Here is a 23844-nt window from a genome sequence, read left to right on the forward strand (position 1 = left end):
TGGGGGGGTCGAGTGGGGAGAGGACCTGGGGAACAAGAGGCAGACTGAAGCAGAGAAGGAAAGAGGAAGAGGAGAGAAAAGCAGGGTGGGTGGGCAGAGAGGCAGGGCAGGCAGGGAAGAAGCAAAGAGCTGCAAAAGAAGTTGAGCAGAGGAGAGGGGAGCTAGGGAATAAAAAGGGAAAGAGCCAAGGGTGGGGAGCAAACCGGCTTCCCTGGGGGTGCTGGAGACTTCTCCCAGGCCAACCCTCCCCCAGCAACCAGAGGGATCCGTCTTCCTGGGATCCATCTGGAGCCCACCACCCCATCCCAAGGAGAATGCGGCAGGGATCCAGTCCTGGCTATGAGCCCCTGTGGCTTTGTGGGGTATGTGTGGGCAGAGCTTTGCCACCTTCTGGCCAACCTGATGGGAGCCCTGTCCCCTGCCCTCCAGGGCCCCACTGGCCTTAATGTGTAAACCGTGTGCATAATCTTAAGGTTCATTTCTATTAGATGAAGGCCCTTTGCATTCCGGGTTTTCCTCTGTCTGCTCCGCAGGGAGAGGTGACCTCTGTGAGGGGCCCCCTATTCCCGTCCCTGTTGGGGGGGTCCCTGGGCCCCTCTGCCGGGCCCAGCCATGCTGGGTGCAAGTTCTTTATGGGTGATCCCCATACCCTGGTCTCTGTTGTCCCCTTTCCTTTCTGTCCTGGGGCTTTGGCTTAGAAAAAGACTCACACACAGTGGTGTTTACGGGCACAGCTGGATTTGTCTGTGTTGCCATGACAACAGTGAGGGCTGCCCCTGTTCTCTCTCCACCCCATACTCTGCTCCTTTCACAGGCTAAAAACCTCTCTCTGTCTCTGTCTCTCCATTTTTCTCAGTTTCCCTTCCCCCCACCTCCTCGCAGAGGAGCAAAGGGCCCTAGGCCAGGTTTTGGGGGATGATAGAGCCTTAGGTCTCTGAGTACCCCTGAAATGCACCCCATGCCTCCCCATCCTTGTCCCTGGGACCTCTGAAAGGAGTCCTCGGTCTCCTCTGTGCTCCCAAGACCTGTGGCCCTCTGATTTCCAACTGGCAGTCAAGATTCACCACCCCTGTATGTGTTCCCTGCTTAATTCCACCTGACCCCAACTGCCAGGACCCCCCCACATCTAAGTGGCCCCTGGGGTATTAAATCTGCGCTGGCCTCCATCCTCCGTGCCCGCAGCTATGTTCTGGGCTGGCTGGCTGGCTGGCTGGGTCCAGCCTCCGAGGCAGCCTGGGGCCGTATCTTTGTGTCCAGCACAACTTGCCACCCTCCCCCCACCCCCATACCAGCACTCTTTCCTATGGCAAACCTACTCTGTGCAGACTGGTCCAGCCAACCAGCCCCCCCTTCACCTTGCTCCATTGGTCCAAGGTGGGGGGCACCTGGCCAGGCCACGCAGTACCTTCTCTGAGATCTGATATGAGGCTGTGGACTTCTCCTCCGGACTGTGAACTGTGGGGCACTTTAGCTGTGGGCTTCTGGAGACACCTTTCCCACCACATGCAAAGGGACCGGTAAACGGCAGGAAGCAGTGTCATGACTCACAGATTTAGCCATCATCCTGGGAATTTCTTGAGGGCAAGGGATGTGTCCCCTCTACCAGACTGGAGCTCTCCGGGGGCGGGAGCTGGGTTCCCCCATACAATTGGGAGCTCCTCAGAGCAGGAGTATTTTTGAAGCAAATGAGGTACCCAAGTCTTCGTCGTTTAATTGGGAAAATATCGGGCATTTCGGGCTTGTCATCCAGGGCTTAATTCCTTATTTGGAAAACTTTCTAAAAACTCCATCTGAGTATAAACTCCACCTGGGTAGCACTTGTCTTGTTCACCAAACTATGTGCTGAGTTTAAAGAGAGGGGAAGGTAGGGGGGGAACGAGGGGGATCTCTGCCCCCTGGGGATCTGGCAGAGCTTGTGCTGCCACCAAGATATTCTAGTAGGAAGTCCAGACAGTCTAGATCAGCGTGTCCTAAACTGTATTGTGTATTACAATGTCCCACAGAGCCTGTCGGAGCACAGACTGGGGACATGCCTTTAGAGATTGTGACTGAGCAGGCTTGGGATGAGGGGCTGGGAGGGGGGCTGACAAGGTGCGTTTCTAACAAGCCCCCTCCCCGCCAAAGGTGCTGATGCTGCAGTGCGGGGACCACAGTGCAGTCTTGTCTAAATTCTCCTTGGTGTCCATTCAAGGTCCCCATCTCAGTGTGTCAGGACTTACTGAATCTGAGTAATTAGGATATCAACGCCTTGGCCCTTCTCCTCTCCAGAGGCTCCCTTGGCCCTATGCAAATGTGTCTATTCCTTCTCTGGCTACTTGGGAGCCACCTTTACCAATAGTTCTCAATGTGGGGTTCCTGGACCAGCAGCATAAGCATCACCTGGGAACTTGTGAGGAACTCAAAATCTTGGGCCTCCCCCAACACCACACCTGGTATCCTGTGTTCTTTTACGTGATGGTTGGTCAGAGGCAGCCACACAAAGAGACGCAGGAGAAGCTCGAGAGAACAGTTTGTTATACTCACAGTTTCCAGAAACAGAAGCACACCGTGCAGGGCCACGTGGGGCCACACCAGTGTTGTCAGGAGACGGGGGGAGCAGGAACAACGGGGGGGAGACTGGCCCACAGCCTTTACCGGGGTTTCTGAGGGAAAGGCAAAGCAGAGCATAGCAAACAGGGAATGATGGGCTAGTTCGAATCATTTTGGGGGGCTCTAAGTGGTAGGGGTGATCCCTGACTGTCAGCCACCCTGCCCTGGGATGGCGAAGGCAGAGGAATATTGCCTCCCGGAGTGAATGGGGTCGGGCAGAGGACGTGTACTCAGGGTGAGTTTGCATCTCAAAGACATGCTTCCCTGAGCTCCGGGACATCTCTAAGAATTGGTTCAACCTAGAAGGGGCAGCCTCTCTCCCCAGCTAGAAAGATTTTTTGTTTGTTTGTTTGTTTTTAAAGATTTTATTTATTCATTTGAGAGAGTGTGCACGCAAGTGAGCAGGGGGAGGAGCAAAGGGAGAGGGACAGGCAGACTCTGTGCCGAGCACATGGGGGCGGGGTGGGGGGAATGCAGGGCTCCATCCCATGCCCCTGAGATCATGACCTGAACCAAAATCGAGAGTTGGATGCTTAACCAACTGAGCCACCCGGGCGTCCCCCAGAAGGTTTTAAAGATGTCCACGCATCCTATACAGAAAATAAAAAATAGAAACAAAACACCCACGGACTCAGAAAGTCCAGGGAGGGGCTCTCAGAGCTCTATTTTTAAGACCTCTCCAGGTGGTTCTGGCCTGCTTCCAGAAGCTCGAGATCCTTCGCTCTAGAGAGACCAAGAGGTATTAGAAAGGCCCCCAGAGAATAGTTCCCTTAGGTGTTTCCACAAGGGAGGCCCCTCCCCCAGCAGTAGCTAAGCAGGCCCATTCACCTGACTCTGCTCGGGTGTCCGCCCTGTCCGCCCTGTCAGCGGCGGCTGTCACCCACACAGCTGGGCTGCCTGGCCACTTCCAGCCCGCTCGGCCACTCCCTGCTGTGTGTCTCTGGGCCTCAGCACCCTCTTCTTCGTGTTTCCTCAGCAGCACATGGGGACGGAACCTGATGCTCTGGAAAGTTCCTTCCGGGCCTGCCCGCACTGGCTTCTCCTTATCACTCCTCCATGTCTTCAGCTGCGACCTAGAGATAACACCCACCCCTGGGATCCCGGAGACGGGGAAATGGGGTGATGGGTGGGGGAAGCGCCCAACATGTGGTCGGCGCCTGATAAAGGTTTGCAGATTCTTAAATCACTCTCTGGTCCTCCCAGTTTTGCCAAAATCTCTTCTTTCTCCTTATTTCGACTGTAGTCTGTGCTTTAGTCAGGCCTCAGGGGACCTCCCTTCTCTCTATAGAATTAGCCTCTTTATACCCGTCAGTCGTTGGGGGGTGGTGGAGAGGGGCCCCCTGTGTACTGCCTCAAGAATAGGGTGATGGAGAGAAGAATGGGGTGATTTGGTAGCACCAGGCATCCAACAGACAGAAAGCCTCAGGCACACGACGGAGCCGGAGCCGGCCTGCTCCGGTCCTCTGCTCTGTGGCTTCCTGCAAAACCCAAATTCCCCTTCCTCTCTGGGGCCTCAGCGAGCACCTCTGAACAGCAGCTCAGAGTATCTGAGCCCCGAGTCCCGAGCCTGAAGGACACCCCTGAGTTTCTTCCCTGCCTGTGGCCACCCTGCTCTGTCTCCTCCCCCCACCCCCGCCCCCGCCCTTCTCTGCCAGGGGGCCTCTGCCAACGGCTGGTTATTTATATCCCTGAGCAGCTGCTGACAGACAGCTGGGAGCTGGGAGGCGGCTGACAGGGACGAGCGAGGCAGAGATGACAGGGCAGTAGGCGGTGCTGTCACTCTGTGCAGGACGGCTGGGCAGAGCCTCTTCCCTTCCACCCAGGAGGTGCCGCTTCCGCAGGGCTGGCGGGGGCATCTGGGGAGGGGCGCCTCCAAGGCAGCAAGGACCATGAGCCTTTAGAAGGGGAGACAACTGGGATCGGAAGATTGAAGAAGTTTGTCCCTGTCGACCTTCCTCAGAGGGGAGGGATCAGGTGTGGCTTCATTATCTGGGCACGTGCCCGAGCACCTGCCGTTCACAAGCTGGATGACCTTGGGCGAGTCACTTCCGACGCTGCGTAAAGTGAGATGGTTGGACAAGAAGTTAAGTTCTCTTGAGCCACGTTAGCATAGAGGTTGCAGACGTAAACCCTGGAGCCTGAATCTTGGCTCGGCTACATGCTTGGGGTATGACCTTGGACAATTTCCTTACCCACTTTGTGCTTTTCCATCCCTTTCTGTGAAATGGGGGCTTTTAATCACATCGACATCAGAGGCTTTCTGGAGGGATGAAATGAGTTAATTAATACCTGTGATAGCATGAGAGCAGTGTCTGGAACACAGTCATCTCGTCTAAACAGAACCTCAAGTCTATGATTCTTTGCATCTGTCCCCTTGCTCTAAGAAGGTAACTATACTGGAAAATATTCAGAGAAAGGGTGGGGCCCTTTATCTATACAGTGCAGGGGAGAGGGGTGTGTGGGTTCTTCTGCTTTCTTCCATCAAGCGGTAACCTGCATGCTGGCAAGTGTCTGGGCTAAGGCTACGTTGGTTCTGAGCCTGACCTTGGCTTCCCTTACTCCACCTGTGACCTCTGGGTACTGTTGTTTGCTCAAAATAGCAAAAGATTAAAAGGTGACTGTGCTCTTTTTCCAGCTCTGTCTGTCTGTCATTCCTCCTAGATATCTTTGCCTCTCCCCAGCTCCTGTCTTCCTTCTAATCCCTTGCCGCCCTTCTATTTTAAAAACTAATACCTGGTCTTGGAGAGAACCGAATCCCAAGTGTGTAATTAAGTCCCTGGGCACAGCTGTGCCTACAGCACCAGCCTGGCTCTCAGGGTGGGGCGGGGGCTGAACCGGAATGGGGGTAGGGGTGACCTTGGAGCAAGGAGCCCATCCGTTCATGTACCAGCCTGAGCCTGGCTGTGGGCGGACAGGTGCACGGGTCTAGAGCAACACCTCTTCAGCCTTGATGTCTGGGAGCAGTTGAGGCTGGTGGGGACAATGGCTGCTTTCTGTCCCTAATCTTGGCCCTCCTGGTTAGAAAGGGAGTCTCTCTGTAACAGAGGGGGAGAGAGTGAAGCCAAGGAAGCTGAGGGGTTACCACGGCAACCAGCTGAACGCAAACTCTTAGCTTCAGCTAATACTTGACTTGCAGAACTACTTTCATAACCACAACTTAAAAGAAAACACACACACACGCATAACCCTGTGAAAGGAGAGCCATCGTTGATGCAGTCTTCTCTAATCAGAGCAATTAGTTTCTAATATTGGGGTCCAGATGAGACATGAGGTTGAGATGAGTTTGTTCCCTCTTAGAGAAGCCCTGGACTATGCACTCTCTTCTTGGAAACCGGACGCATTCGTTCCAACACCCTACTGTTGCCCTGGAGTCACGTATGGAGGATTATGTCCCCCAAATCCCTTAATCCTTTGCTGAGTCATGCCTGTTGTAGACCTAAGTTAAGATTTCTGGTTTCAGAGAGTCTCCTGCCTTTGGACGATGCCACAGCAGCATGGAAGAAGGGAGAGTAAAAAATGGTGAGCCATTCATTAAGCATTTCCTGATCGCCCACTACGTGCCAAATGCCAGGAATTAGAAGTGATAATAAAAATCTGGTCCCCATCATCAAGGAGCTCATAACCCAGGCAGTCGGAGGTGTAGAAGACAAATTACCTCTTACTACCGATAAGGGACCCGCATTTGCAAATGAGTTTTACAGATGCACCAATGTGCTTTCAAGGTGACCCCCATGATGCATGCTTTCTTCAGGGGGGATAGTGGGGACTGGGAGGGAAAGGGTGAGATTGCTGGATCTAAGACCCGGGTTCCTAACACCCAGAGGCCTTCCGGCTCCTCCATCTTTGCTCACACTGCCTCTCAGCCCCCCGGGGGCAAGCCTCCTTTTCAACTACATAAAAGCTACCTCCATGAGCAGGGAGTCAAGCTCCTGTCCTACTGGTAGCAACATAGTGGCTGGAAGGACTGCCCTGGGAAGATGTCTTTCAGCTGAGCCTACTGCCTGCACGTGTAACCTGCACGCGCTCGTGCATGGTCGTCTCACGTCATCCGTACCAGCCCTCCAGATCCCACTTTGTGGGTGCGTTGCTGGGCCTTGGAGAGGTAGATCCAGAGACCACAGTCTCAACCCTTTCAGCCCTGGGTCTGAACCCTTTCAGCCCTGGGTTGGGACAAGTGGAAGAGCCCAGGGGCTGGGGGGAGTCAGGCCTGGGCCACCAGCTCCCTTTTTGTAGAGCTGTGCTCAAATTTCCCTTCCTCACCTCCCTTTTCCAAACTGCATTGTTCCCACCACTCTCTAACCCCTTCATCCTGGGTTTTCTTCCGGATGTTCCTTGCCACCTCATCTGATCTATCCGTGTGTTTGTGAGCCATCTATGTCCTCATTAGATCCGAAGCTCATTTTTCGGGGCACCTGGGTGGCTCAGTGGGTTAAAGCCTCCACCTTCAGCTCAGGTCATGATCCCAAGGTCCTGGGATCGAGCCCCGCATTGGGCTCTCTGCTCAGCAGGGAGCCTGCTTCCCCCTCTCTCTCTGCCTGCCTCTCTGCCTACTTGTGATCTCTGTCAAATAAATAAATAAATAAAATCTTAAAAAAAAAAAAAAAGAAAGAAAAAGCTCATGTCTCATTTGTTCCCTGCTACATTCGCTGTACCTAGAACATCGCCTGGCATACAGCAGGCGCTCAATTTGCTTGAGTGAGTGAATGAATGAAAAAAATGGAAGCTCAGACAGGTCTCCCTGCCTCCTGCTCTTGCCCACTTTGGGGAAGACACTGAGCCCCACCAGGAGATGGCATCTGAGGAAAGAGTCCTAGCCCCCTCCCAGGAACCCGGGAAGCATAGCCGCCAAAGCCAAGGTCAGGGACAGGAAGTTCCCAACAGCCCCTGCTCAGAGACAAGATAACAAATGCAATGGTTTGGGGTTTGGGACGAGGCGCTGCTTCTCCCTCCCTCCCTCCCCCACCCGCACCCCGCATCACCTCAGAGCCCCCGCATCACCTCACTGCAGCCCTCTGGCTGCAAAGGGGCCTGTTCTCCCAGTCTCTGCTCCAGTTCCCAGAGCCAACTTCCTCCCGCCTTGCACTGACACTCCCAGAGCTCATCTGGAACCTTCTGATTTGCATCTCCAAAGAAATAAAATAAATTCCACTAAATGCTGTTTATTTTCCCTTCTGTTTGCCCCGAGGCGGGCCTATTGTGGCTTGTGGGATCTGGAGTGGGTAATCAAGGTGATTTCCATGGTCCAGGGAGCCGGGGACCTCAGGGGCCTTCTCGGGGAAGGGGTTGGAGGGCCAACGGGAACTGCAAACTTCAGTATGAAGTGAGGGTGAGGGGAGACTTGGGGGGAGGAAAGATGAACCGGCAGCAAAACCTGCCTGACACAATTATAGCCACATTTGCATAACAGAGACTGAGAGCTCTCTTAGAAGGAGTGGTAATTAGATTCTCTGGTGATTAGGGACACTTTCCAAAAAGTGGGGAGAGGAGATGGAAATGCAACCTTGAAGTGGAAAAAGAACGAACAGAGGAGGATGGCTAGCAGGTGGCGGCCCAGGAGCGACTGCAGACCAGGAAACTAACTGGACTCCAGGACTCCCCCTGCCGGCAGGTAAAGATTTCCCACCCAGATCTTCCATCTGTCCCGGATCTAGGGTGGGGAGGTGTTCAAGACTCAAAAACCTGTTCTCCGGGAAAAGTTTCCCAAAGGGAAGGATAGAAGCACAGGGTCTGGGGGAACACACCTGGGTGGTCAGGAACAGCGAGGAATCCTGGGAGCTGGGGGACCAAGGGGAGGGTGGGAGGAGAGATCAGAGCTCAGAGAGGCCTTGGGCATCATCTATGGCTCTTGGATTTTACTCTGAATGAGAGGCCATTGGAGGGCTGGAGAAGACCAGTGATATGGCACGATTTTGCATAAGGACGATTCCCCTGCTGTTTTGCAGACTGACCAGAGCCAACACAATTGGTTGCTGGATTGGAGGTAGAATATGAGTCAAAGGATTGAGGGATGGTGGCCAAGGTTTGAGCCTGAGCCATTGGAACTACCCTTGACTCAGATGGGAAAGAATGCAGATAAAAGTCAGGCTAAAGATAAAAGTTCCATTTTGGAAATGTTAGGTTTGCGAAGCCTGTTAGGTCTCCAGGTAGGGATGTGGAGAAGAAAGCTGGAAATTGGAGGCTGGAGTTCAGAAGAGCTCTGGACGGGAACTACAGATCAGCAGATAAGATAGCACTGAAGAGTCACGAGAATCTTGTCAGAAGATGCCTCGGGGGTGCTTGCCCATGGTGAGAAAAGGTCTGAGAATGAACCCGGAGGCAGAGTGGTTAGAGGGTCTTGCTGGCAGATTGGTGGAGTAGGAGAGGTAAACTGGGTAAACTGAGGCCTAGGTTTCAAGCAGCCAATCCCCTCCACCCCCCACTCCTGAAAAACTCTTAAGGGCTCAGGTCCAGGAAATGTGAGCAGATCACTGCGGGAAACAGAGACAGGCTAGAGCTAATGGTAACCCAGATGAGTTCCTTACCATCCCCAGGCCTCACTTTGCTCCCCTGTAAAAGAAGGGGTCAATGCTTGGGCTCCAAGGCCCTTCCAGCCCCCTCCAGAAAGTCTAGGGCACTCAGGAAACAGAAGTGACCTCAGGGAACACTTGGGTTGCCACCTTATTTATCTGTTCCCTGTTATCTACAATAGAGTTGATCCTTGTTATCTGTGGATTCTGTATTTGCAAATGTGTCTATTCATTAAAATTTGCTTATAATACTAAAATCAACACTCAGGGCACTTGGGTGGTCGGGTTCACAGAAATGTGCAGAACTGTGAAGAGTTTCAGTTGCCCAAGGCACGTGGCCCTGGATGAGGTCAAAGGAGGAGCCCTCTGCCTTCTCTCCGCTCTCGGACTGTAAATAATTGCTCATTTCATGGTCCATTTAGTGCCACATTTTCTACACCTTTGTGCTTTTTGGTGGTGATTTCACTGTTTAAAATGGCCCCCAAGCGTTGTGCTAAAGTAGTGTCTGGTGTTTCCAACCTCAAGAAGGCTGGGATGTGTCTTATGGAGGAAATATGTGTTTAGATAAGCCTCGTTCAGGCGCGAGTTATAGGGCTGTTGGCTGTGAGTTCAATGCTAATGAGTCAACAATGTGTATTAAATTAGGCATCTTTACGCAGAAACACACCTAAAACAAGGTTCTGGACTGATTGATTGATTGATGAAAGCATTGTGACAGGGGCTCACAGGAACCTCACCCTGTAGTTCCCCTAGGAACCGTGCTTCGGTATTTGCTAATTCAGTGTTTGCAGAGATTAATAGACCATAACTACTGTGAATAAGGAGAATCAATTATATTTAGTTGTTTGCTAAACCCTAGTATGCACAGACATGACATAGTTTCAGAACAGCTAGCCCATACCCCTGTGAGAAGCCAATTTATTAACTAGAGTACAGAACCTGAGGACAGTTGCTTTTGTCTTCGGTCTTAGAGTGTGTGGTCAAAACTGTTTTCCAAAGTTTCTTGGTTCTTTTCTTTCTCACCCCCTTCAGTGTGGGTAATATGAATCACGCATAATGTTAGTTTGGTTGATCTCTTAGTTTCTATTCCATGATGGGTTCCCCCCAACATTCTGGTTATTTTTAAAAAAAATTTGCATACAGTGACATGCAATCTTGGTGGTATGCAAGGTAACAGGTCTTGACAAATGCAGAGTCATGTCTCCACCACCACAGACATGATACAGAACAATTCCATGACTCCCAAAATCCCCGTGTCCTGCTCCTTTACAGTGGGCCCCTCTCCCCATCTCTAGTCTTGTTATCCCTATAGTTGTGCCTTTTCCAGAAAGTCTTACAAGTGGAATCGCACAATAAGAGCCATCTAGATCTGACTTCCGTCACTTTGCGAGATGCATTTAAGACCCATCCACGCTGTGCGTCAATCCGTACTTTGTTCCCGCTCCCCACTGAGGCGTACTCCACTCTGGGGAGGGACCCCGGTGGGTTTACCCATTTGCTGGTTAAAGAACACGTGGGTTGCTCCAGCTCTTGGTGGTCTTGAATAAAGCTTGAATAAACACTCAATGGCAGGTTGTTGTGTGAACGTGAGTTTCTGCTTCTCTTAAGCAGAGAAAAGTGGGACTAAAGGGCCGTAGAGTAGATGCATGTTTAACTCTATCTGGAGCTGCCCCACTGTTTTCCAAAGTGGCCGTTCCATCAGTCATCTCACTGGCAGGGTGGGAGAGCTTCTGTTGTTCTAGGAGCTTCTAGCACTTGGTTTTGTCAAAGTTTTAAAAAAATTTTTAGCCATTCTACTAGGTTCCAAGTGGTACCACATTGTGGTTTTAAGGTAACATTTCCCTAACGACTAGTGGTGTTGAACCTTTCTCCATGTGCTCTTTGCCATCTCTGTGTCTTCTCTGGAGAACTCCCTATTCTAATTTTTTGTCCGTTTTCTTACTAGGAGTTTACTTTCTTCTTATTATATTTTGAGGGTTTTTCCTGTAGTGTGGATACGAGTCCTTTGTCAAAAACGTGACGTGCATCAGAGAGGGACCACTGTCATATGATCTCTGTTATGAGGACTTTGGGAAGCAGGGTGAGGTGTTGTGGGGGGTGGGGAGGGAAGGAATGAAACAAGACGGGATCGGGAGGGAGACCAAACATAAGCGACTCTTAATCTCACGAAACAAACTGAGGGTTGCTGGAGGGTGGGCAGGAGGGATAGGGTGGCTGGGGATGGACATTGGTGAGGATATGTACTGTGGTGAGGGTTATGAAATGTGTAAGCCTGATGATTCACAGACTTGTATTCCTGGGGCAAATAGTACACTGTATGTTAATTAAAAAAATGTGACGTTCAAATATTCTCTCCCCATCTGTGGCTTGTATTACCTTTTTTTTTTAAAAGATTTTATTTATTTATTTGACACAGAGAGATCACAAGTAGGCCGAGAGGCAGGCAGAGTGAGAGGGAGAAGCAGGCTCTCCACTGAGCAGAGAGCCCAATGCGGGGCTCGATCCCAGGACCCCGGGACCATGACCCGAGCTGAAGGCAGAAGCTTAACCCACTGAACCACCCAGGTGCCCCTGTGGCTTGTATTTCTATTCTCTTAATGGTGTCATTTGCAGAACGAAAGTTTTGAATTTTGAGAAGATCTGATTTATCGTTTTTTCTTTAAGGAATCAAGCTTTTGGCATTATGTTGAAAAACTCTTTACTTAATCAAGGTCATGAAGATTTTCTCCCATGCTTTCTTTTAGAAGTTTTACAGTTTGATGTTTTATGTGCCATCTATATGTAAAGTGACTCATATGATCCATTTTAAACAAATTTCGAGTTAACTTTTTTATGAGGTGTGAAGTATAGGTTGCGATTCATTTTTTTGGGTATGTTTGTTCCGTTGTTCTAAGCTCTATTGTTGAAAAGACTAACCTTTGAGTAGTCTTTTTTAGTCAATTGAGGAAAAAACGGAGTTTCCCAATTGGCTGAAACCGTCCAATTCTGACACCAATTCCAATGTTTTTTTTCAACACCACCAAGTAATTAACTCAATAATAACACTGTCCACCTGGAGATAGCATCAGATCTCACAGATTAAGGGCTCACTCAGTCCCACAAGACCGTCCTACCCTCTCCCTGCAGATGCCAATCACAAGCCCAGACTGTCACCTGTGCATTTGACTGACTGGCTATAAATCAGGGGTTCCATTCATTTGCTGGGCCAGCTCATACAACTGGAAGTTCTAGAACATCACCCAGGAAATTACAGAAAGGCTTTGGACTTTGCACAAGTCATTATGGTGCAGAAGGGTTGCTGAGCCAAGCTCAGGCAGCCCTTCTGGGAAAGGGAAAGAGCCTCGCTGACCTGCAGGCACCCCCAGCAGGGATATGCAGTTCTCTCCTACGTTCCGGCTACCCGGCCTGGCGTGCACGGGTGCGGTAGAGGCTGCAGCCTGGGCTGGAAGCCAGGTTGACTCACTGGCCCAGGGTGAGTGTCCGGGGGAAAGTTTGTTTTGTGGGCCCTCACAGGAGCCTTGCTGCAGTAACAGCACCAAGGTGTCCCTCGATTTTGACTGCTCCCTTCCTGGACTCCTAATGGAGATGGACAGAATCTAGCATCCCAGATAATTCTATTGTCAGTTTCAGCAACCTCCTGTACCTCATTAGACAAAAGCGGAGAGAAATGAGCAAAGAAGGAATGTCAGCCCCAGAGCAGAGGGGGTCTGTTAGAGCAAGCAGCTTTCAAGAGATGACAAGGTAGTGAGGAAATTATCTGGGCCTTCCAACCAGCCCCTCTAGGCCCTGGGTGGGAAACTGGGACATTGGCGACGACAAACCACAAAGCTGTTCAGCTTCAGCCACAGGCCTTGCTCACTGAGGGACAGATGAGAGGAGGCTAAGAAAGAGCCTCCTGCATTGCCCAGCCCATGGGTCAGAGGCTCCTCCGGGTAGTGGGACCCATCAGGGAGGTGTCCCTGGGTGACTTGGGTGTGAGCAGCGAGCAGATGCAGTTGGGGGTCAAAGCCTTATTCGATATCCTTAGACCTTTAGGGTTTCACTCAGGCTGGCTAGATGGTAACAGACCATGAGAGAGCGAATCCTAGGCCTATAGGAAGATAGGAATCCTGTAACTGTCCCCAACCCTGGCCAGAGGCACAACCAGACGTATGCAAATGCACACATACCATGCTAGCACTCACACATAGAACCTCACGTACACATACGTGCAACACTCACCCGTGTCCTCAGACACACTTTGAGGCACACGGAACCTTGACCAGACCAGACCTCTATGCCAATGGCAAGCGCAGACCACACACCCAGATTCCTGCTGAAAGCATTCATCTGCAAAGTTTCTGTCTGTGGCTTATGGCATCAGCCTCTCTGCCATCTATATACGTCTTGGATATGTACAGCTCACACACACATTCACACCCACCCACCATTCTCACAACACACAGCGCGCACTCAAACGCCGATGCCACAAACACATTCCCATGCACACAAACATACGTGCCTCTTCCATTTTCCCCGTGCAGGAGGGCTCCTGCCCGGACCTGGTCACTCTGATGCCTGCTCACGCACCACGTGTGCACACCCAGGTACTCTCACTCTCTCTGCCGCAAGCTCTTGCCAGGCCAGGCCAGGGCACATGCGGACTGGGAGAGCAGGAAGCATTTTCCACCCACTCACCCCACTGCCATTGACATGCAGCACCTGTCCTGTCTGCAGTTCTCTGCGCTCGGCTTCGACTAGGTTGAATGCCAGAGTCTGCTGGCACAGAGCCCAGAGCAGCAGCCCAGCAGCCCAGTAGCATTTGTCCTGAGGGAACGAGCCTCCCTGAGCCTGCGATGGGTGCGTGCCAACTCTGGAAGGGCCATCAAGGGAAGAGGCCCCCATCAGGGACCCCCACTCCTCACCAGTGCTGTGGAGAGCCACAGGGTGAGTCAGCACGTGGCAGCCTCTTCATCCCTCCTCTCTCCTCCACAAAATCAGGGACATTTCCGGTATTCTGGGCCTTTCCTAGAACCCAGGAGTGAGGTCTGGAAGAGACACCAGCTTAGAGAAACTGGAGTCAGAGTCTGGGACGATTGGATTTTCCACAAGTGTTTGCTTGTGCATCATGATAGCCCCTAATCTAGAACGTGTCTGGAACTATAAATCTTAACTGAAAAAAACACGACTGTCTGTGAGTCTGGGAAACAGGACCCACACTGCTCTGTCTCTCAGGCTCTCTGTGTATTAAGAGTAGAAAGGCAAAGACGAGAAATTTTTGCGGTTCCTGTGACCGACACCAGAGAGCAAAGCATTTTCCTCTCCAGTTCCTGTGTTTCGGGCTCTACCCACTAGGGACACCTTGCGCTCTCTGTAATGCTCTAGGTCGTGATACAAGTTGCCATTATTTGAACATCCGGTAGGCTTCAGGTACTATACTAAGTCCTTTACAAACATCTCGTTTAATCCCAACATCCCTGTTAAATGTTATTGCAGTCAGAGAATCTGAGGTTTTGAGAGATTGAGTTGTTTGTCCAAGATCCCAGAGCTCATGAACAGTGGGGACAGGATTTCAACTCAGGTCTGTTTGTCAAGCCCGTGTCTTCCCTACAGTGAGGTGACACTCAGCCACCAGTCAGAGAAGGCAAATTCTCTTCATATGCCATCACTGAGCCCGAACCCCCTTTCTGTCTATGTCCATCTCTCAGTCATCTTCTTCTTCTTCTTCTTTTTAAGATTTATTTATTTATTTGAGACACAGAGAGAGTATGAGTGAGGTGAAGGGGAGAGGGAGAGAGAGAGAAACCCAAACAGACTCCCTTCTCAGCATGGAGCCTGATGCAGGGCTCGATCTCACAACCCTGAGATCATGACCTGAGCCGAAACCAGGAGTCAGATGCTTAATTGACTGAGCCACTCAGGAACCCCTAAAGATTACTTAAAAAAAAAAAAAAAAAAAGTAATGGTTCCTGCAGATTTCGAATTGTGCCTGGAGTCCAGAGACCAAGTTCTAGCTCTGTTTTTAGAAAAGAACCAAGTTCAGAGTGGTCTGGATTTGAATCTAGCACCACCCCTTGCTAGCAATGTACCTTTGCTCTTGTTTCCTCATCTGTGACCTGACGTCCCTGATGAGATGATCTCTTGAGTTCCTTCCAACCGTGACTTTCCAAGAGGCCACCGTGTCATATGCTGCACACTGGAAGCGAAGACTAAGCTCATTTCGTGGGCTTATCAACCAGGCGACTTCACGAACACCACCCCGCCCCTTTCTCTGCACCTTCTCTTCTGGGCTGCTCCTGAAGGAATATAAGGATTTTGTGTGTATATATATATATGAAAGATAAGTAATATTCTGAAGGAATATAAGAAGTCAAGATGGGAAAAAAATTTTACCTATGTAGGATGACAGGTGAGTAGCCTTGCGGTTATCCCTTTGCAATGCATACAAATATTGGATCATTATGGCCTTGTACCCCCAATACTAATATGATGTTATGTGTCAGTTACACCTCAATGAAAAGGTTATAATATAGAAAATAAATAAGCAAATAAATGGGAAAAGTAGAAGAAAGAAGTGAAGATGCAAAGTCCTTTTGTTGGAAAACAGACACCCTTTGACAGCTGGCCTGACAAGATAGCCGCCAGGAGCTTCTCAAAGCCACAGTCAGTCACCCTACCCATGTGCCAAACACTCACGGGCTGAACATCTCCATGTTCTTTTTTATTTTTTTAAGATTTTATTTATTTATTTGAGGGAGAATGAGTGAGAGAGAGCATGAGAGAGGAGAAGGTCAGAGGGAGAAGCAGACTCCCCACGGAGCTGGGAGCCTGATGCGGGACTCGATCCTGGAAGTCCGGGATCATAACCTGAGCCGAAGGCGGTTGCTCAACCAACTGAGCCACCCAGGCGCCCCATCTCCATGTTCTTAATGAGTCTGTGTTCAGGACGAAAAAAATAGCCCCGGGAGATGACTGAGGGGCCGTGAGGAAAGGAAGAGGGTTTGGGAGGGTGCAGGGGGTCAGGATCTCCGGGACTGAGGGAAGCCTCCAGATGCCGGCCGACAGAAGGGGAGGGAGCCAGGTCTTCATTGATGGGAAGACAGCAGGCTTGCAGTCAAGAGGCGTCACTGCCCTGCAAAGAGCTAGTCCGAGAGAAGGAGTCAGGGTTCTGAGGTGCTGGTTGACTCCCGGCAAGGCGTTCACCTCTCTTAGCATCAGTGTACCCCACACGGCCAGGTTCTTCTGGGCCTCCCTGTTCTGGGGTGTAACAAAAAAAAAATATGGATCACAGTAAAGGTTGCAAACACCAAGGCTCTAGGGTTCCTCAGGAAGAGTACTGGAGCTTTTGTCCCCAAATACTCCTGACTCAAAGTCTTCTTAGAACAAGAAAAATGCAGCCATGACAGTCCTTTTCTTCTGTACCCATAATGTCTGCCCTCTGTCCTGTCATTCTTCCTTCACTTGCTCAACCTCTACTCCTGTGAGTCTCCTGTGACTGGAAGCTCGGGTCCCTGTGCCGTGCAGGCAAATGTTCAAGCCCCAGCCTTGAGGTGAGGGGAACGCCTGATGCGTAGGGCTTGCCAGGTGTAAACTCCCACGATGGCCGAGTTCAAGATACTAAACGTGATGTGGCTGAATGCGAAGCCAGGAGGAGAGCCACAGCCGCACGGTTCCGTTGTATTTTCAACACACAGGTACAACAGACAAAAAAACCCTGCCAGAGCAGAGGTAATAATAAAACATGGTAAAATAATCAGGAAGTGATGAAGTTTGAGAATTTATCACCTTTGCTTTTATCATTTCTTTAATTGTAACTGCACGTAATTTCCTTTTTAATAATAGTTGTGTTTGGATAAAAACAGAGAGGGAGACAAACCATAAGAGACTCCTAACTGTGGGAACAAACTGAGGGTTGCTGGAGGGGAGCTGGGTGGGGGGATGGGGTTATGGGGGGATGGGCATTAAGGAGGGCACGTGATGCAATGAGCACTGGGCATTCTATGCAACTGATGAATCACTAAATTCTACCTCTGAAACTAATAATACATGGTATGTTCACTAAATTGGATTTAAACATAAAATTAAAAAAATAATAATGGCTGTATTTTAGCAACTGTCTCATGGAATTCCTGAAAAATGCATGGTCCTCCCCATTCAGTCCTTCTTACACAGGACCATACATACCAGAATTTGCCGAGGAACACAGTTGAGACCCCTGCTGTGGGAGACTTGTGGTTAAAGTAGGGGCATTGATTTCTGCATGCCTGTTTTGTCTTCCTTTTTATTTATTTATTTATTATTATTATTTTAATTTTAATTTTTTTAAGTAGGCACCATACTGGGCATGGAGCCCAACGCAGGACTCAAACTCACAACCCTGAGGTCAAGACCTGACATGAGATCAAGAGTCTGATGCTTCCCTGACTGAGTCACCCAGGCGCTTCTTGTCTCCCTTTTGAAAACCTCAGTTTTGCCATCTATCATAGAAGACATCCTCCCCAGATTCTCCCTCCATTGTAGGGATGGTATGGAGAGAAATAAGATCGGGGCAGTGGTAACACCTTGCATCTTACAGAGCCTTACACTTTACTAAGCCTAGATTCTCATATTAGCTCTGTGAAGGGGGGCCGCTGGAGCGGTGAAGTTAGCGGATGGGTCACTTCATACCAGGTCATCACACTTTCTGTGTCAAGAGCTAGAGAGGAAAAGAGTTAGGGCTTCGCAGGCTGTGGGGGCTCTCCAGCAGCTACCCAACTCTGTGGCTGCAGGTTGAGAGCAGCCATAGACAAGGCATCAGAGACCGAGAGCAGCTCCGTTCCCATAAACTTGACTCAGGGACAATGAAATTTGAATTTCATATCATTTTCACGTGTCACAAAATATTATTCTTCCTGTGATTTTTTTTAACCATTTCAAAATGTAAAAATCATTCTCAACTTGCACAACATATAAAAACAAGCTGCAGACAGATTCTGACTGCAGGCAATGGTTTAGGGATTTTTTTTTTAAGAGAGAGCGCGCATATACTTGTGAATGTGATTGGTGGAGGGGCAGGGGGGCAGAGAGAGACAGTGTGTGTCTTTTTTTTTTTTAATATTTTTATTAACATACAATGTAGTATTTGCCCTAGGGGTACAGGTCTGTGAATCATCAATCCCACACATTTCACAGCACTCATCATAGTACACACCCTCCCTGATGTCCATCACCAACCACCCTATCCCTCCCCCCCAACCCCCCACCCCCGGCAACCCTCAGTTTGTTTTGTGTGATGAAGAATCTCTTACGCTTTGTCTCCCTCCCGATGAGAGCGTCTTAAGCAGGCCCCACGTCCGGAGCGGAGCCTGACCCAGGGCTCAATCCACAACCCTGAGCTCATGACATGAGCCAAAATCAAGAGTCCAACACTTCGTCAACTGAGTCACCCAGGTGCCTCAATGGTTTAGTGATCTTAACAAGAAAGAAGAACAATGAGTTGTTCAGGTTGATTTAAATGGATGGACTTGGGACTGGGTTGGCTCCTAGTCCGCTAAACCTTCCACTAAATCAACTTGTCACTAAAAGGAGCCCCTCTGGCTCTTGGAGACACCTCAAGGGGCTCAAAGGTAAACTCCCCATTGTGGGATCCTCCAAACTCCCCAGGGGCTGGTGGGTCCCTTCCCCTCCTGCCATTTTTTGCTCTTCAACTGTAGAGGGCCTTGCTGTACAGCCAAGTCAAACAGGAGAGGCGTTTTGACAAGGTGTAGTGACGAACAATTTGTAATCCTTTTCCCCTTCCACTAGGGCAGAAAATAAAGAGACCACTGTCTTTACGACTTGAGTTTATGACTCTGTCTTATTTTTTCCAGGTATCCTAAATTTTCACGTAGCAGGGACTGCCTCTCTGTTTATTATCCTGTATTCCCAAGGCTCTAGTCCAGGACTCTTCCTTGGGGAGAATGCAGTGACTAATGTCTGAGCTCCCTCAGTGGGAAGTGGGAAGTGGATGTGACTCACCTGTGTGATTTATTTTCCCTCCATTATTATGAAAAATTTAAGCATCCAGAAGAGTTCAAAGAAGTCCATGGTGAACCCCCTATGCCCACCAGCCAGATTTCCATAACTAACATTTGGCTATATTTGCTTTATTGCCTATCTGTCCATCTACCCATCCATCAGTCCATTCTCAAGTTTTCCACACATTTCAGCATAAATTGTGGACAGCAGTGCAATTAACCTCTAAATCCTTGTCATTCACCAGAGCCCCGTATTGGTTCATGCCTCTAATTTACTTATTTTTTGACCTTGTATACATTTGAGAGGCTCTGGAAGGTGCTTCCAGAAAATAGCTTCCCATGACCCTGACCCCTAAAGACTTTATGTGGGCATTTCTTTCTTTGGCCTTTCCGCAGCTTTGATAACGAAAATTCCTTTGGTGGAGAGAACTCAGTTCCACCCGTGGTGACTGGAGCAGTGGACACAGCCTCTGGTCAGGCCTGGGTTTAAGTCCCCATTCCGTCACTTCATAGCTGTGTGTTGTTAGACAAAATCTTTTTAAAGATTTTATTTTTATTCATTTTGTTGGAGAGAGAGAGAGAGAGAAAGAAAGAGAGCACGCATGAAGGGAGGGACAGAGGGAGAGAGAAAATCTCAAGCAGCCCCTCACGGGGCTTGATCTCATGACCCTGAGATCGTGACCTGAGCTGGAATCAAGTGTCCAGCGTTAACCGGCTGAGTCACCCAGGCGCCCCGACAAATTTTTGTTTTTAATTTCTTTGAGCCTCCTTACATATCAAATGTGGTTAACAGTAACTGTCTTGAGATAATTGTGGTGAGGATCTCAAATTGCAGGGGTGAATTACCTAGCGAATGACGGTGTGGTAGGATAACCAGACAGAGAAATGAGCTGTCCGTTGTCCTGACTATAGGAATGTCACAGAAGCAGGAAGCCATTTCCGACTTCACCCCAGCTCTACTCTGGGAAGGCCATCCAAGCCCTGAGCACTGAGGTTTAAGCTCTTCTCTCTCCTAGAAGGCGTTAAAAGCTTCTTTGTGTTTGCACCCTAATTTTGAAGAACAAAACGGAAGAAAACCAACCTTTGCAAAGCTTTTGCTGAGGAAGAGTTGGGTCCACAGAGAAGTTGTTGCTTGGGCAGGAGGGAACTGGGGGTTTGAGCCCAGGGGAGAATGAGGACTGAGGGAAGGGGCAGGTTCTCCTTGTGGTGGGGACTAGCCCTCTACACCCAGGACAAGAATGGACATATTAGGGTTCTCAGGGCCTATGGCCAAGTCGGTATGGAAGGACTGGATTCTGTGAGCTGCCTCCATCTCCCTGAAGGGACCCTACAGGGTTTAACAAAGGGCAGAAGGCTTTCAGAAGCTTGGAGAATCGACCAACTATCCCAAACACTCAAACTGCCTCAGAGAGGGGAAGGGGTTACTCCAAGCATAGTGGGGTGTCCCGCCAGCTAGGAAGGTGACATCTTGGTCACATTTAATTAAAAAAATTAACAATCCACACTTGCAATGTTCCCTCCTTTATCCCCCCCAAAGTCAGTGTCTTGCAAGATGTGCCCGGGGGAGCTGGCCACATGGCAGGGAACGGGTGAGGGGCTCTGGGGAGGTTTTTCCCCTTCTGGCAGGTTTTTGGTCAGAGACAGACCTGAGAGCCACTGAGGGGGGAGACATGGCTCAAGAGTTTCCACCTCCCATGCATGGGGAGGGCGAGAACCTGGGGAAAGAGCCATTGGGGGTGGGGCACGGAACACTCCAGAAAACTGGCACCTAGAATGCCTTACCCTGTATCCCAGAATCGCAGGCAGGTTCTGCTCCCATTTACCTCCCAGCCTGCCTTTTCCTGAAGTGTGTCTGCTGGAGAGTAAGAAAACAAATGGAGCGTGAAAAAAATTCAGCAAAAATAATTACAGGTTACAACAAATCAGTTGAAGCTGTGTAAATAGCTTCAGGCAGGTAGCCCAGTCAGGATTCCTTAGTTTAACATCCCCCCACCCCCGTTTCAGCTCCGGTGTGAGTCTCGGCACCAGACACTGGAGACTGGACTGGAGTCCCAAGCCTGACCTAGCCTGCTGTGCACACTTGGGGGATGGACCCCACTCTTCACAGCCTCCTCCCATCCTCTACGCTGAGAGGATAATCCCATCCACTCAGTATCGGTCATGGTTGTCGAGGGAGACGAATGAAGGATGTAGTAGATTGCTTTGGGAACTGTGTGGTGTGAGACACACAGATCATCCTATGACCTGCTGACTATCTCTGTGATCCATCCCCTTCTTTCCACCCCTGGCAGCTCCCACCATCCCTCCTTGGATCTGCTGCAGTAGCCGCTGGCCTGCCTCTGCTCGGGCCCCATTTCTCAGCTCCTCAGGGGGCCTCGAAGGATCTTCCAAAGCCAAAACCTGATCCTATGCCCTGGGTTGTCTAATCCCTGAGGATGGGAGGGAAAAGCGGGATTGAGGGCTGAAGGGCTGAAGATAGGTTGAGAGAAAGAGCTGGAAAGAAGGGTGGAAACGGGTTTATACGATTCGACAGGTACTCATTGAATGTGCTTGCTTGGCGTTGGGAGGGGATAGATATAAGGGGGTCTGTTGTGGTGTCCTGCCCTTGTGTTGCTTAACAACTATGGGGAAAGACAAGAATTTGCAAACATGAAACAGAGGGCAATGACATGCAAAGGTGTGTGCTTCTGATTGCAAACTATTTCTGTCTGCCGCAGAACCCCAGGGAAGCTCATGACTAAGATTGGAGTTAAGACGGGACCATGAGGAGCAGCCTGGATTACAGTTAAGAGAGAAGGGGGGGCACCTGGGTGGCTCAGTGGGTTAAGCCTCTGTGTTCAGCTTGGGTCATGGTCTCAAGGTCCTGGGATCGAGCCCCGCATTGGGCTCTCTGCTCAGCAGGGAGCCTGCTTCCCCCTCTCTCTCTGTCTGCTTCTCTGCCTACTCGCAATCTCTCTGTCAAATAAGTAAATAAAATCTTAAAAAAAGAGAGAGAGAGAGAGGGAGAGAGAGAGAGAAGGGTGGGCTTCTGAACAGGGGATCAGACTGGGCTAAGACGTCGGGGGCCAGGGGCAGCAGCGTGGGGATTATGGTGGGGAGAAGGAGTCCAGCACAGGACCGAGCGGGCTGCGCTCTACTGGACAGCAGGCTGCATAGTGGAGTCAGGTAAAGCAAGACTTTAAAGTCCAGCCTGAGGGAAGGAGATCTAATTTAGACTAAATGTAGATAATCTGATGAATTATTGATTTGCTCCATGGATAATATCACAGCTCAGAAGTGGAGGAAGCAAGGAAGAAATGCACTGCTCTGGACTGAGCTCAGACCAGCCCCAGGGAACACTTGTTGGCAGTGGAGTAACTAGGACCCTTGGAGAAAGTGACTGCATTGGCCCGGAGTGGCCCCAGCAAGTGAGCCACCAGGCATGGCTGGCGTTTGTGCTCAGGTCGAGGAAAGGGCTTCTGAAAAGCTGGGAGAACTGAGAGGCCAGGGCCCTGGGTAGAGACTCAGGAATGGTGGTGGTGGTGCAGAAAGTGGTGGCGAGGGGCTGGGAGGCGGAGGCTGGGAAAGCGGAAATCTGCAATACCGTAGCAATGCTGAGGAGAGAAGAAGGAATTGCTGCTTCCCACCATCACACACATGCACACACACACACGCACACGGGTGCACACACACACACACACACACACACACGCTCTCTGCACCCCATGTCTGTCATTAAGCATTCAGGCAGTTAATTCTCCCAGACGCACCGCTGAGAGCACCAGGAACCTTGTCGACTTGACAATGGGATAGGTTGCAAGGCTCATTACAGAATCCCGGAGAGAGTCCATAAGGACAGGGCTTCCCCTCACTGGGCCTCTGCAGGGGGTTCCGTGCCTTTCTGCCTCAACTCCAGCCCACCCTGGCAGGCCCCATCCCTCTGCTGACCCCTCACCCTGGGCTCCCAGCCATCCTCTGACTCTGCCCCAGGTCTCCAGCCTTACCCGCCCCCTCCCAGTCCCATTTCCAGTTCCTGATCTGGGAAAGGTCCCATGCCACGTGCCCTGGAGAAAAAGAGGGCAGGAAGGGGCATCGAGATGCCACAAAAGTGGAGCCTAGAGAGAAGGCAAGCACCTCACCCCCCTCCACAGCCTTAAACACACAGCCGCCAGGACATGGGGGCGTATTTCCCGCACTGCACCCTATTATGAAGGGTCCTGTTGTCCAGAACGTGCAGCACCTGGGACAGGGTAGGCAGGCATTCCAGCATTGAATGGGCGTGGGTGGGTGTTTGAAGTACTGTGCCCTTGCCTTGTGCCAGCCGGTTTGGGAAACATTAGTGAACCGAAGCCACAGGAGGTCCTGCATCAGTGCACCTGCTTGAGGGAGGGTGGAAGGGCAATAAGCAACCAACGAAACAAACAAGTAAATGATGTCTGCTAGAGGGGCTAAGTATTGCAGGGAAAACAGAGCAGAGCAAAGGGGATGCGGAGCGGAGAGTGCTACAGTTGTCTATGGGGAGCTCAGGGCAGGCCTCTCTGAAAAGGCAACATTGAAGCAAAAACCTGAAACAGTGGAAGAGGAGGATTCACAGGCCATGGAAACAACTAGAGCAAAGTCCCTGAGGTGGCAGGGTCTGGCCTGTGGGAGAAGTGGCTAGCACGCAGCAGAGGGGAGCACGCAGCAGAGGGGAGCACGCAGCAGAGGGGAGCAGCAAGCAGGGCAGCTCCTGTTCCACATGAATGAATGACTGAATCAGCCTCAGGTCAGATGGTCCTCCCTTGGAGACGTTCCTT

Source organism: Enhydra lutris, unplaced genomic scaffold (assembly GCF_002288905.1).
Source record: "Enhydra lutris kenyoni isolate GAN:26980312 unplaced genomic scaffold, ASM228890v2 scaffoldscaffold25, whole genome shotgun sequence".
NCBI classification, from domain to species: Eukaryota; Metazoa; Chordata; class Mammalia; order Carnivora; family Mustelidae; genus Enhydra; species Enhydra lutris.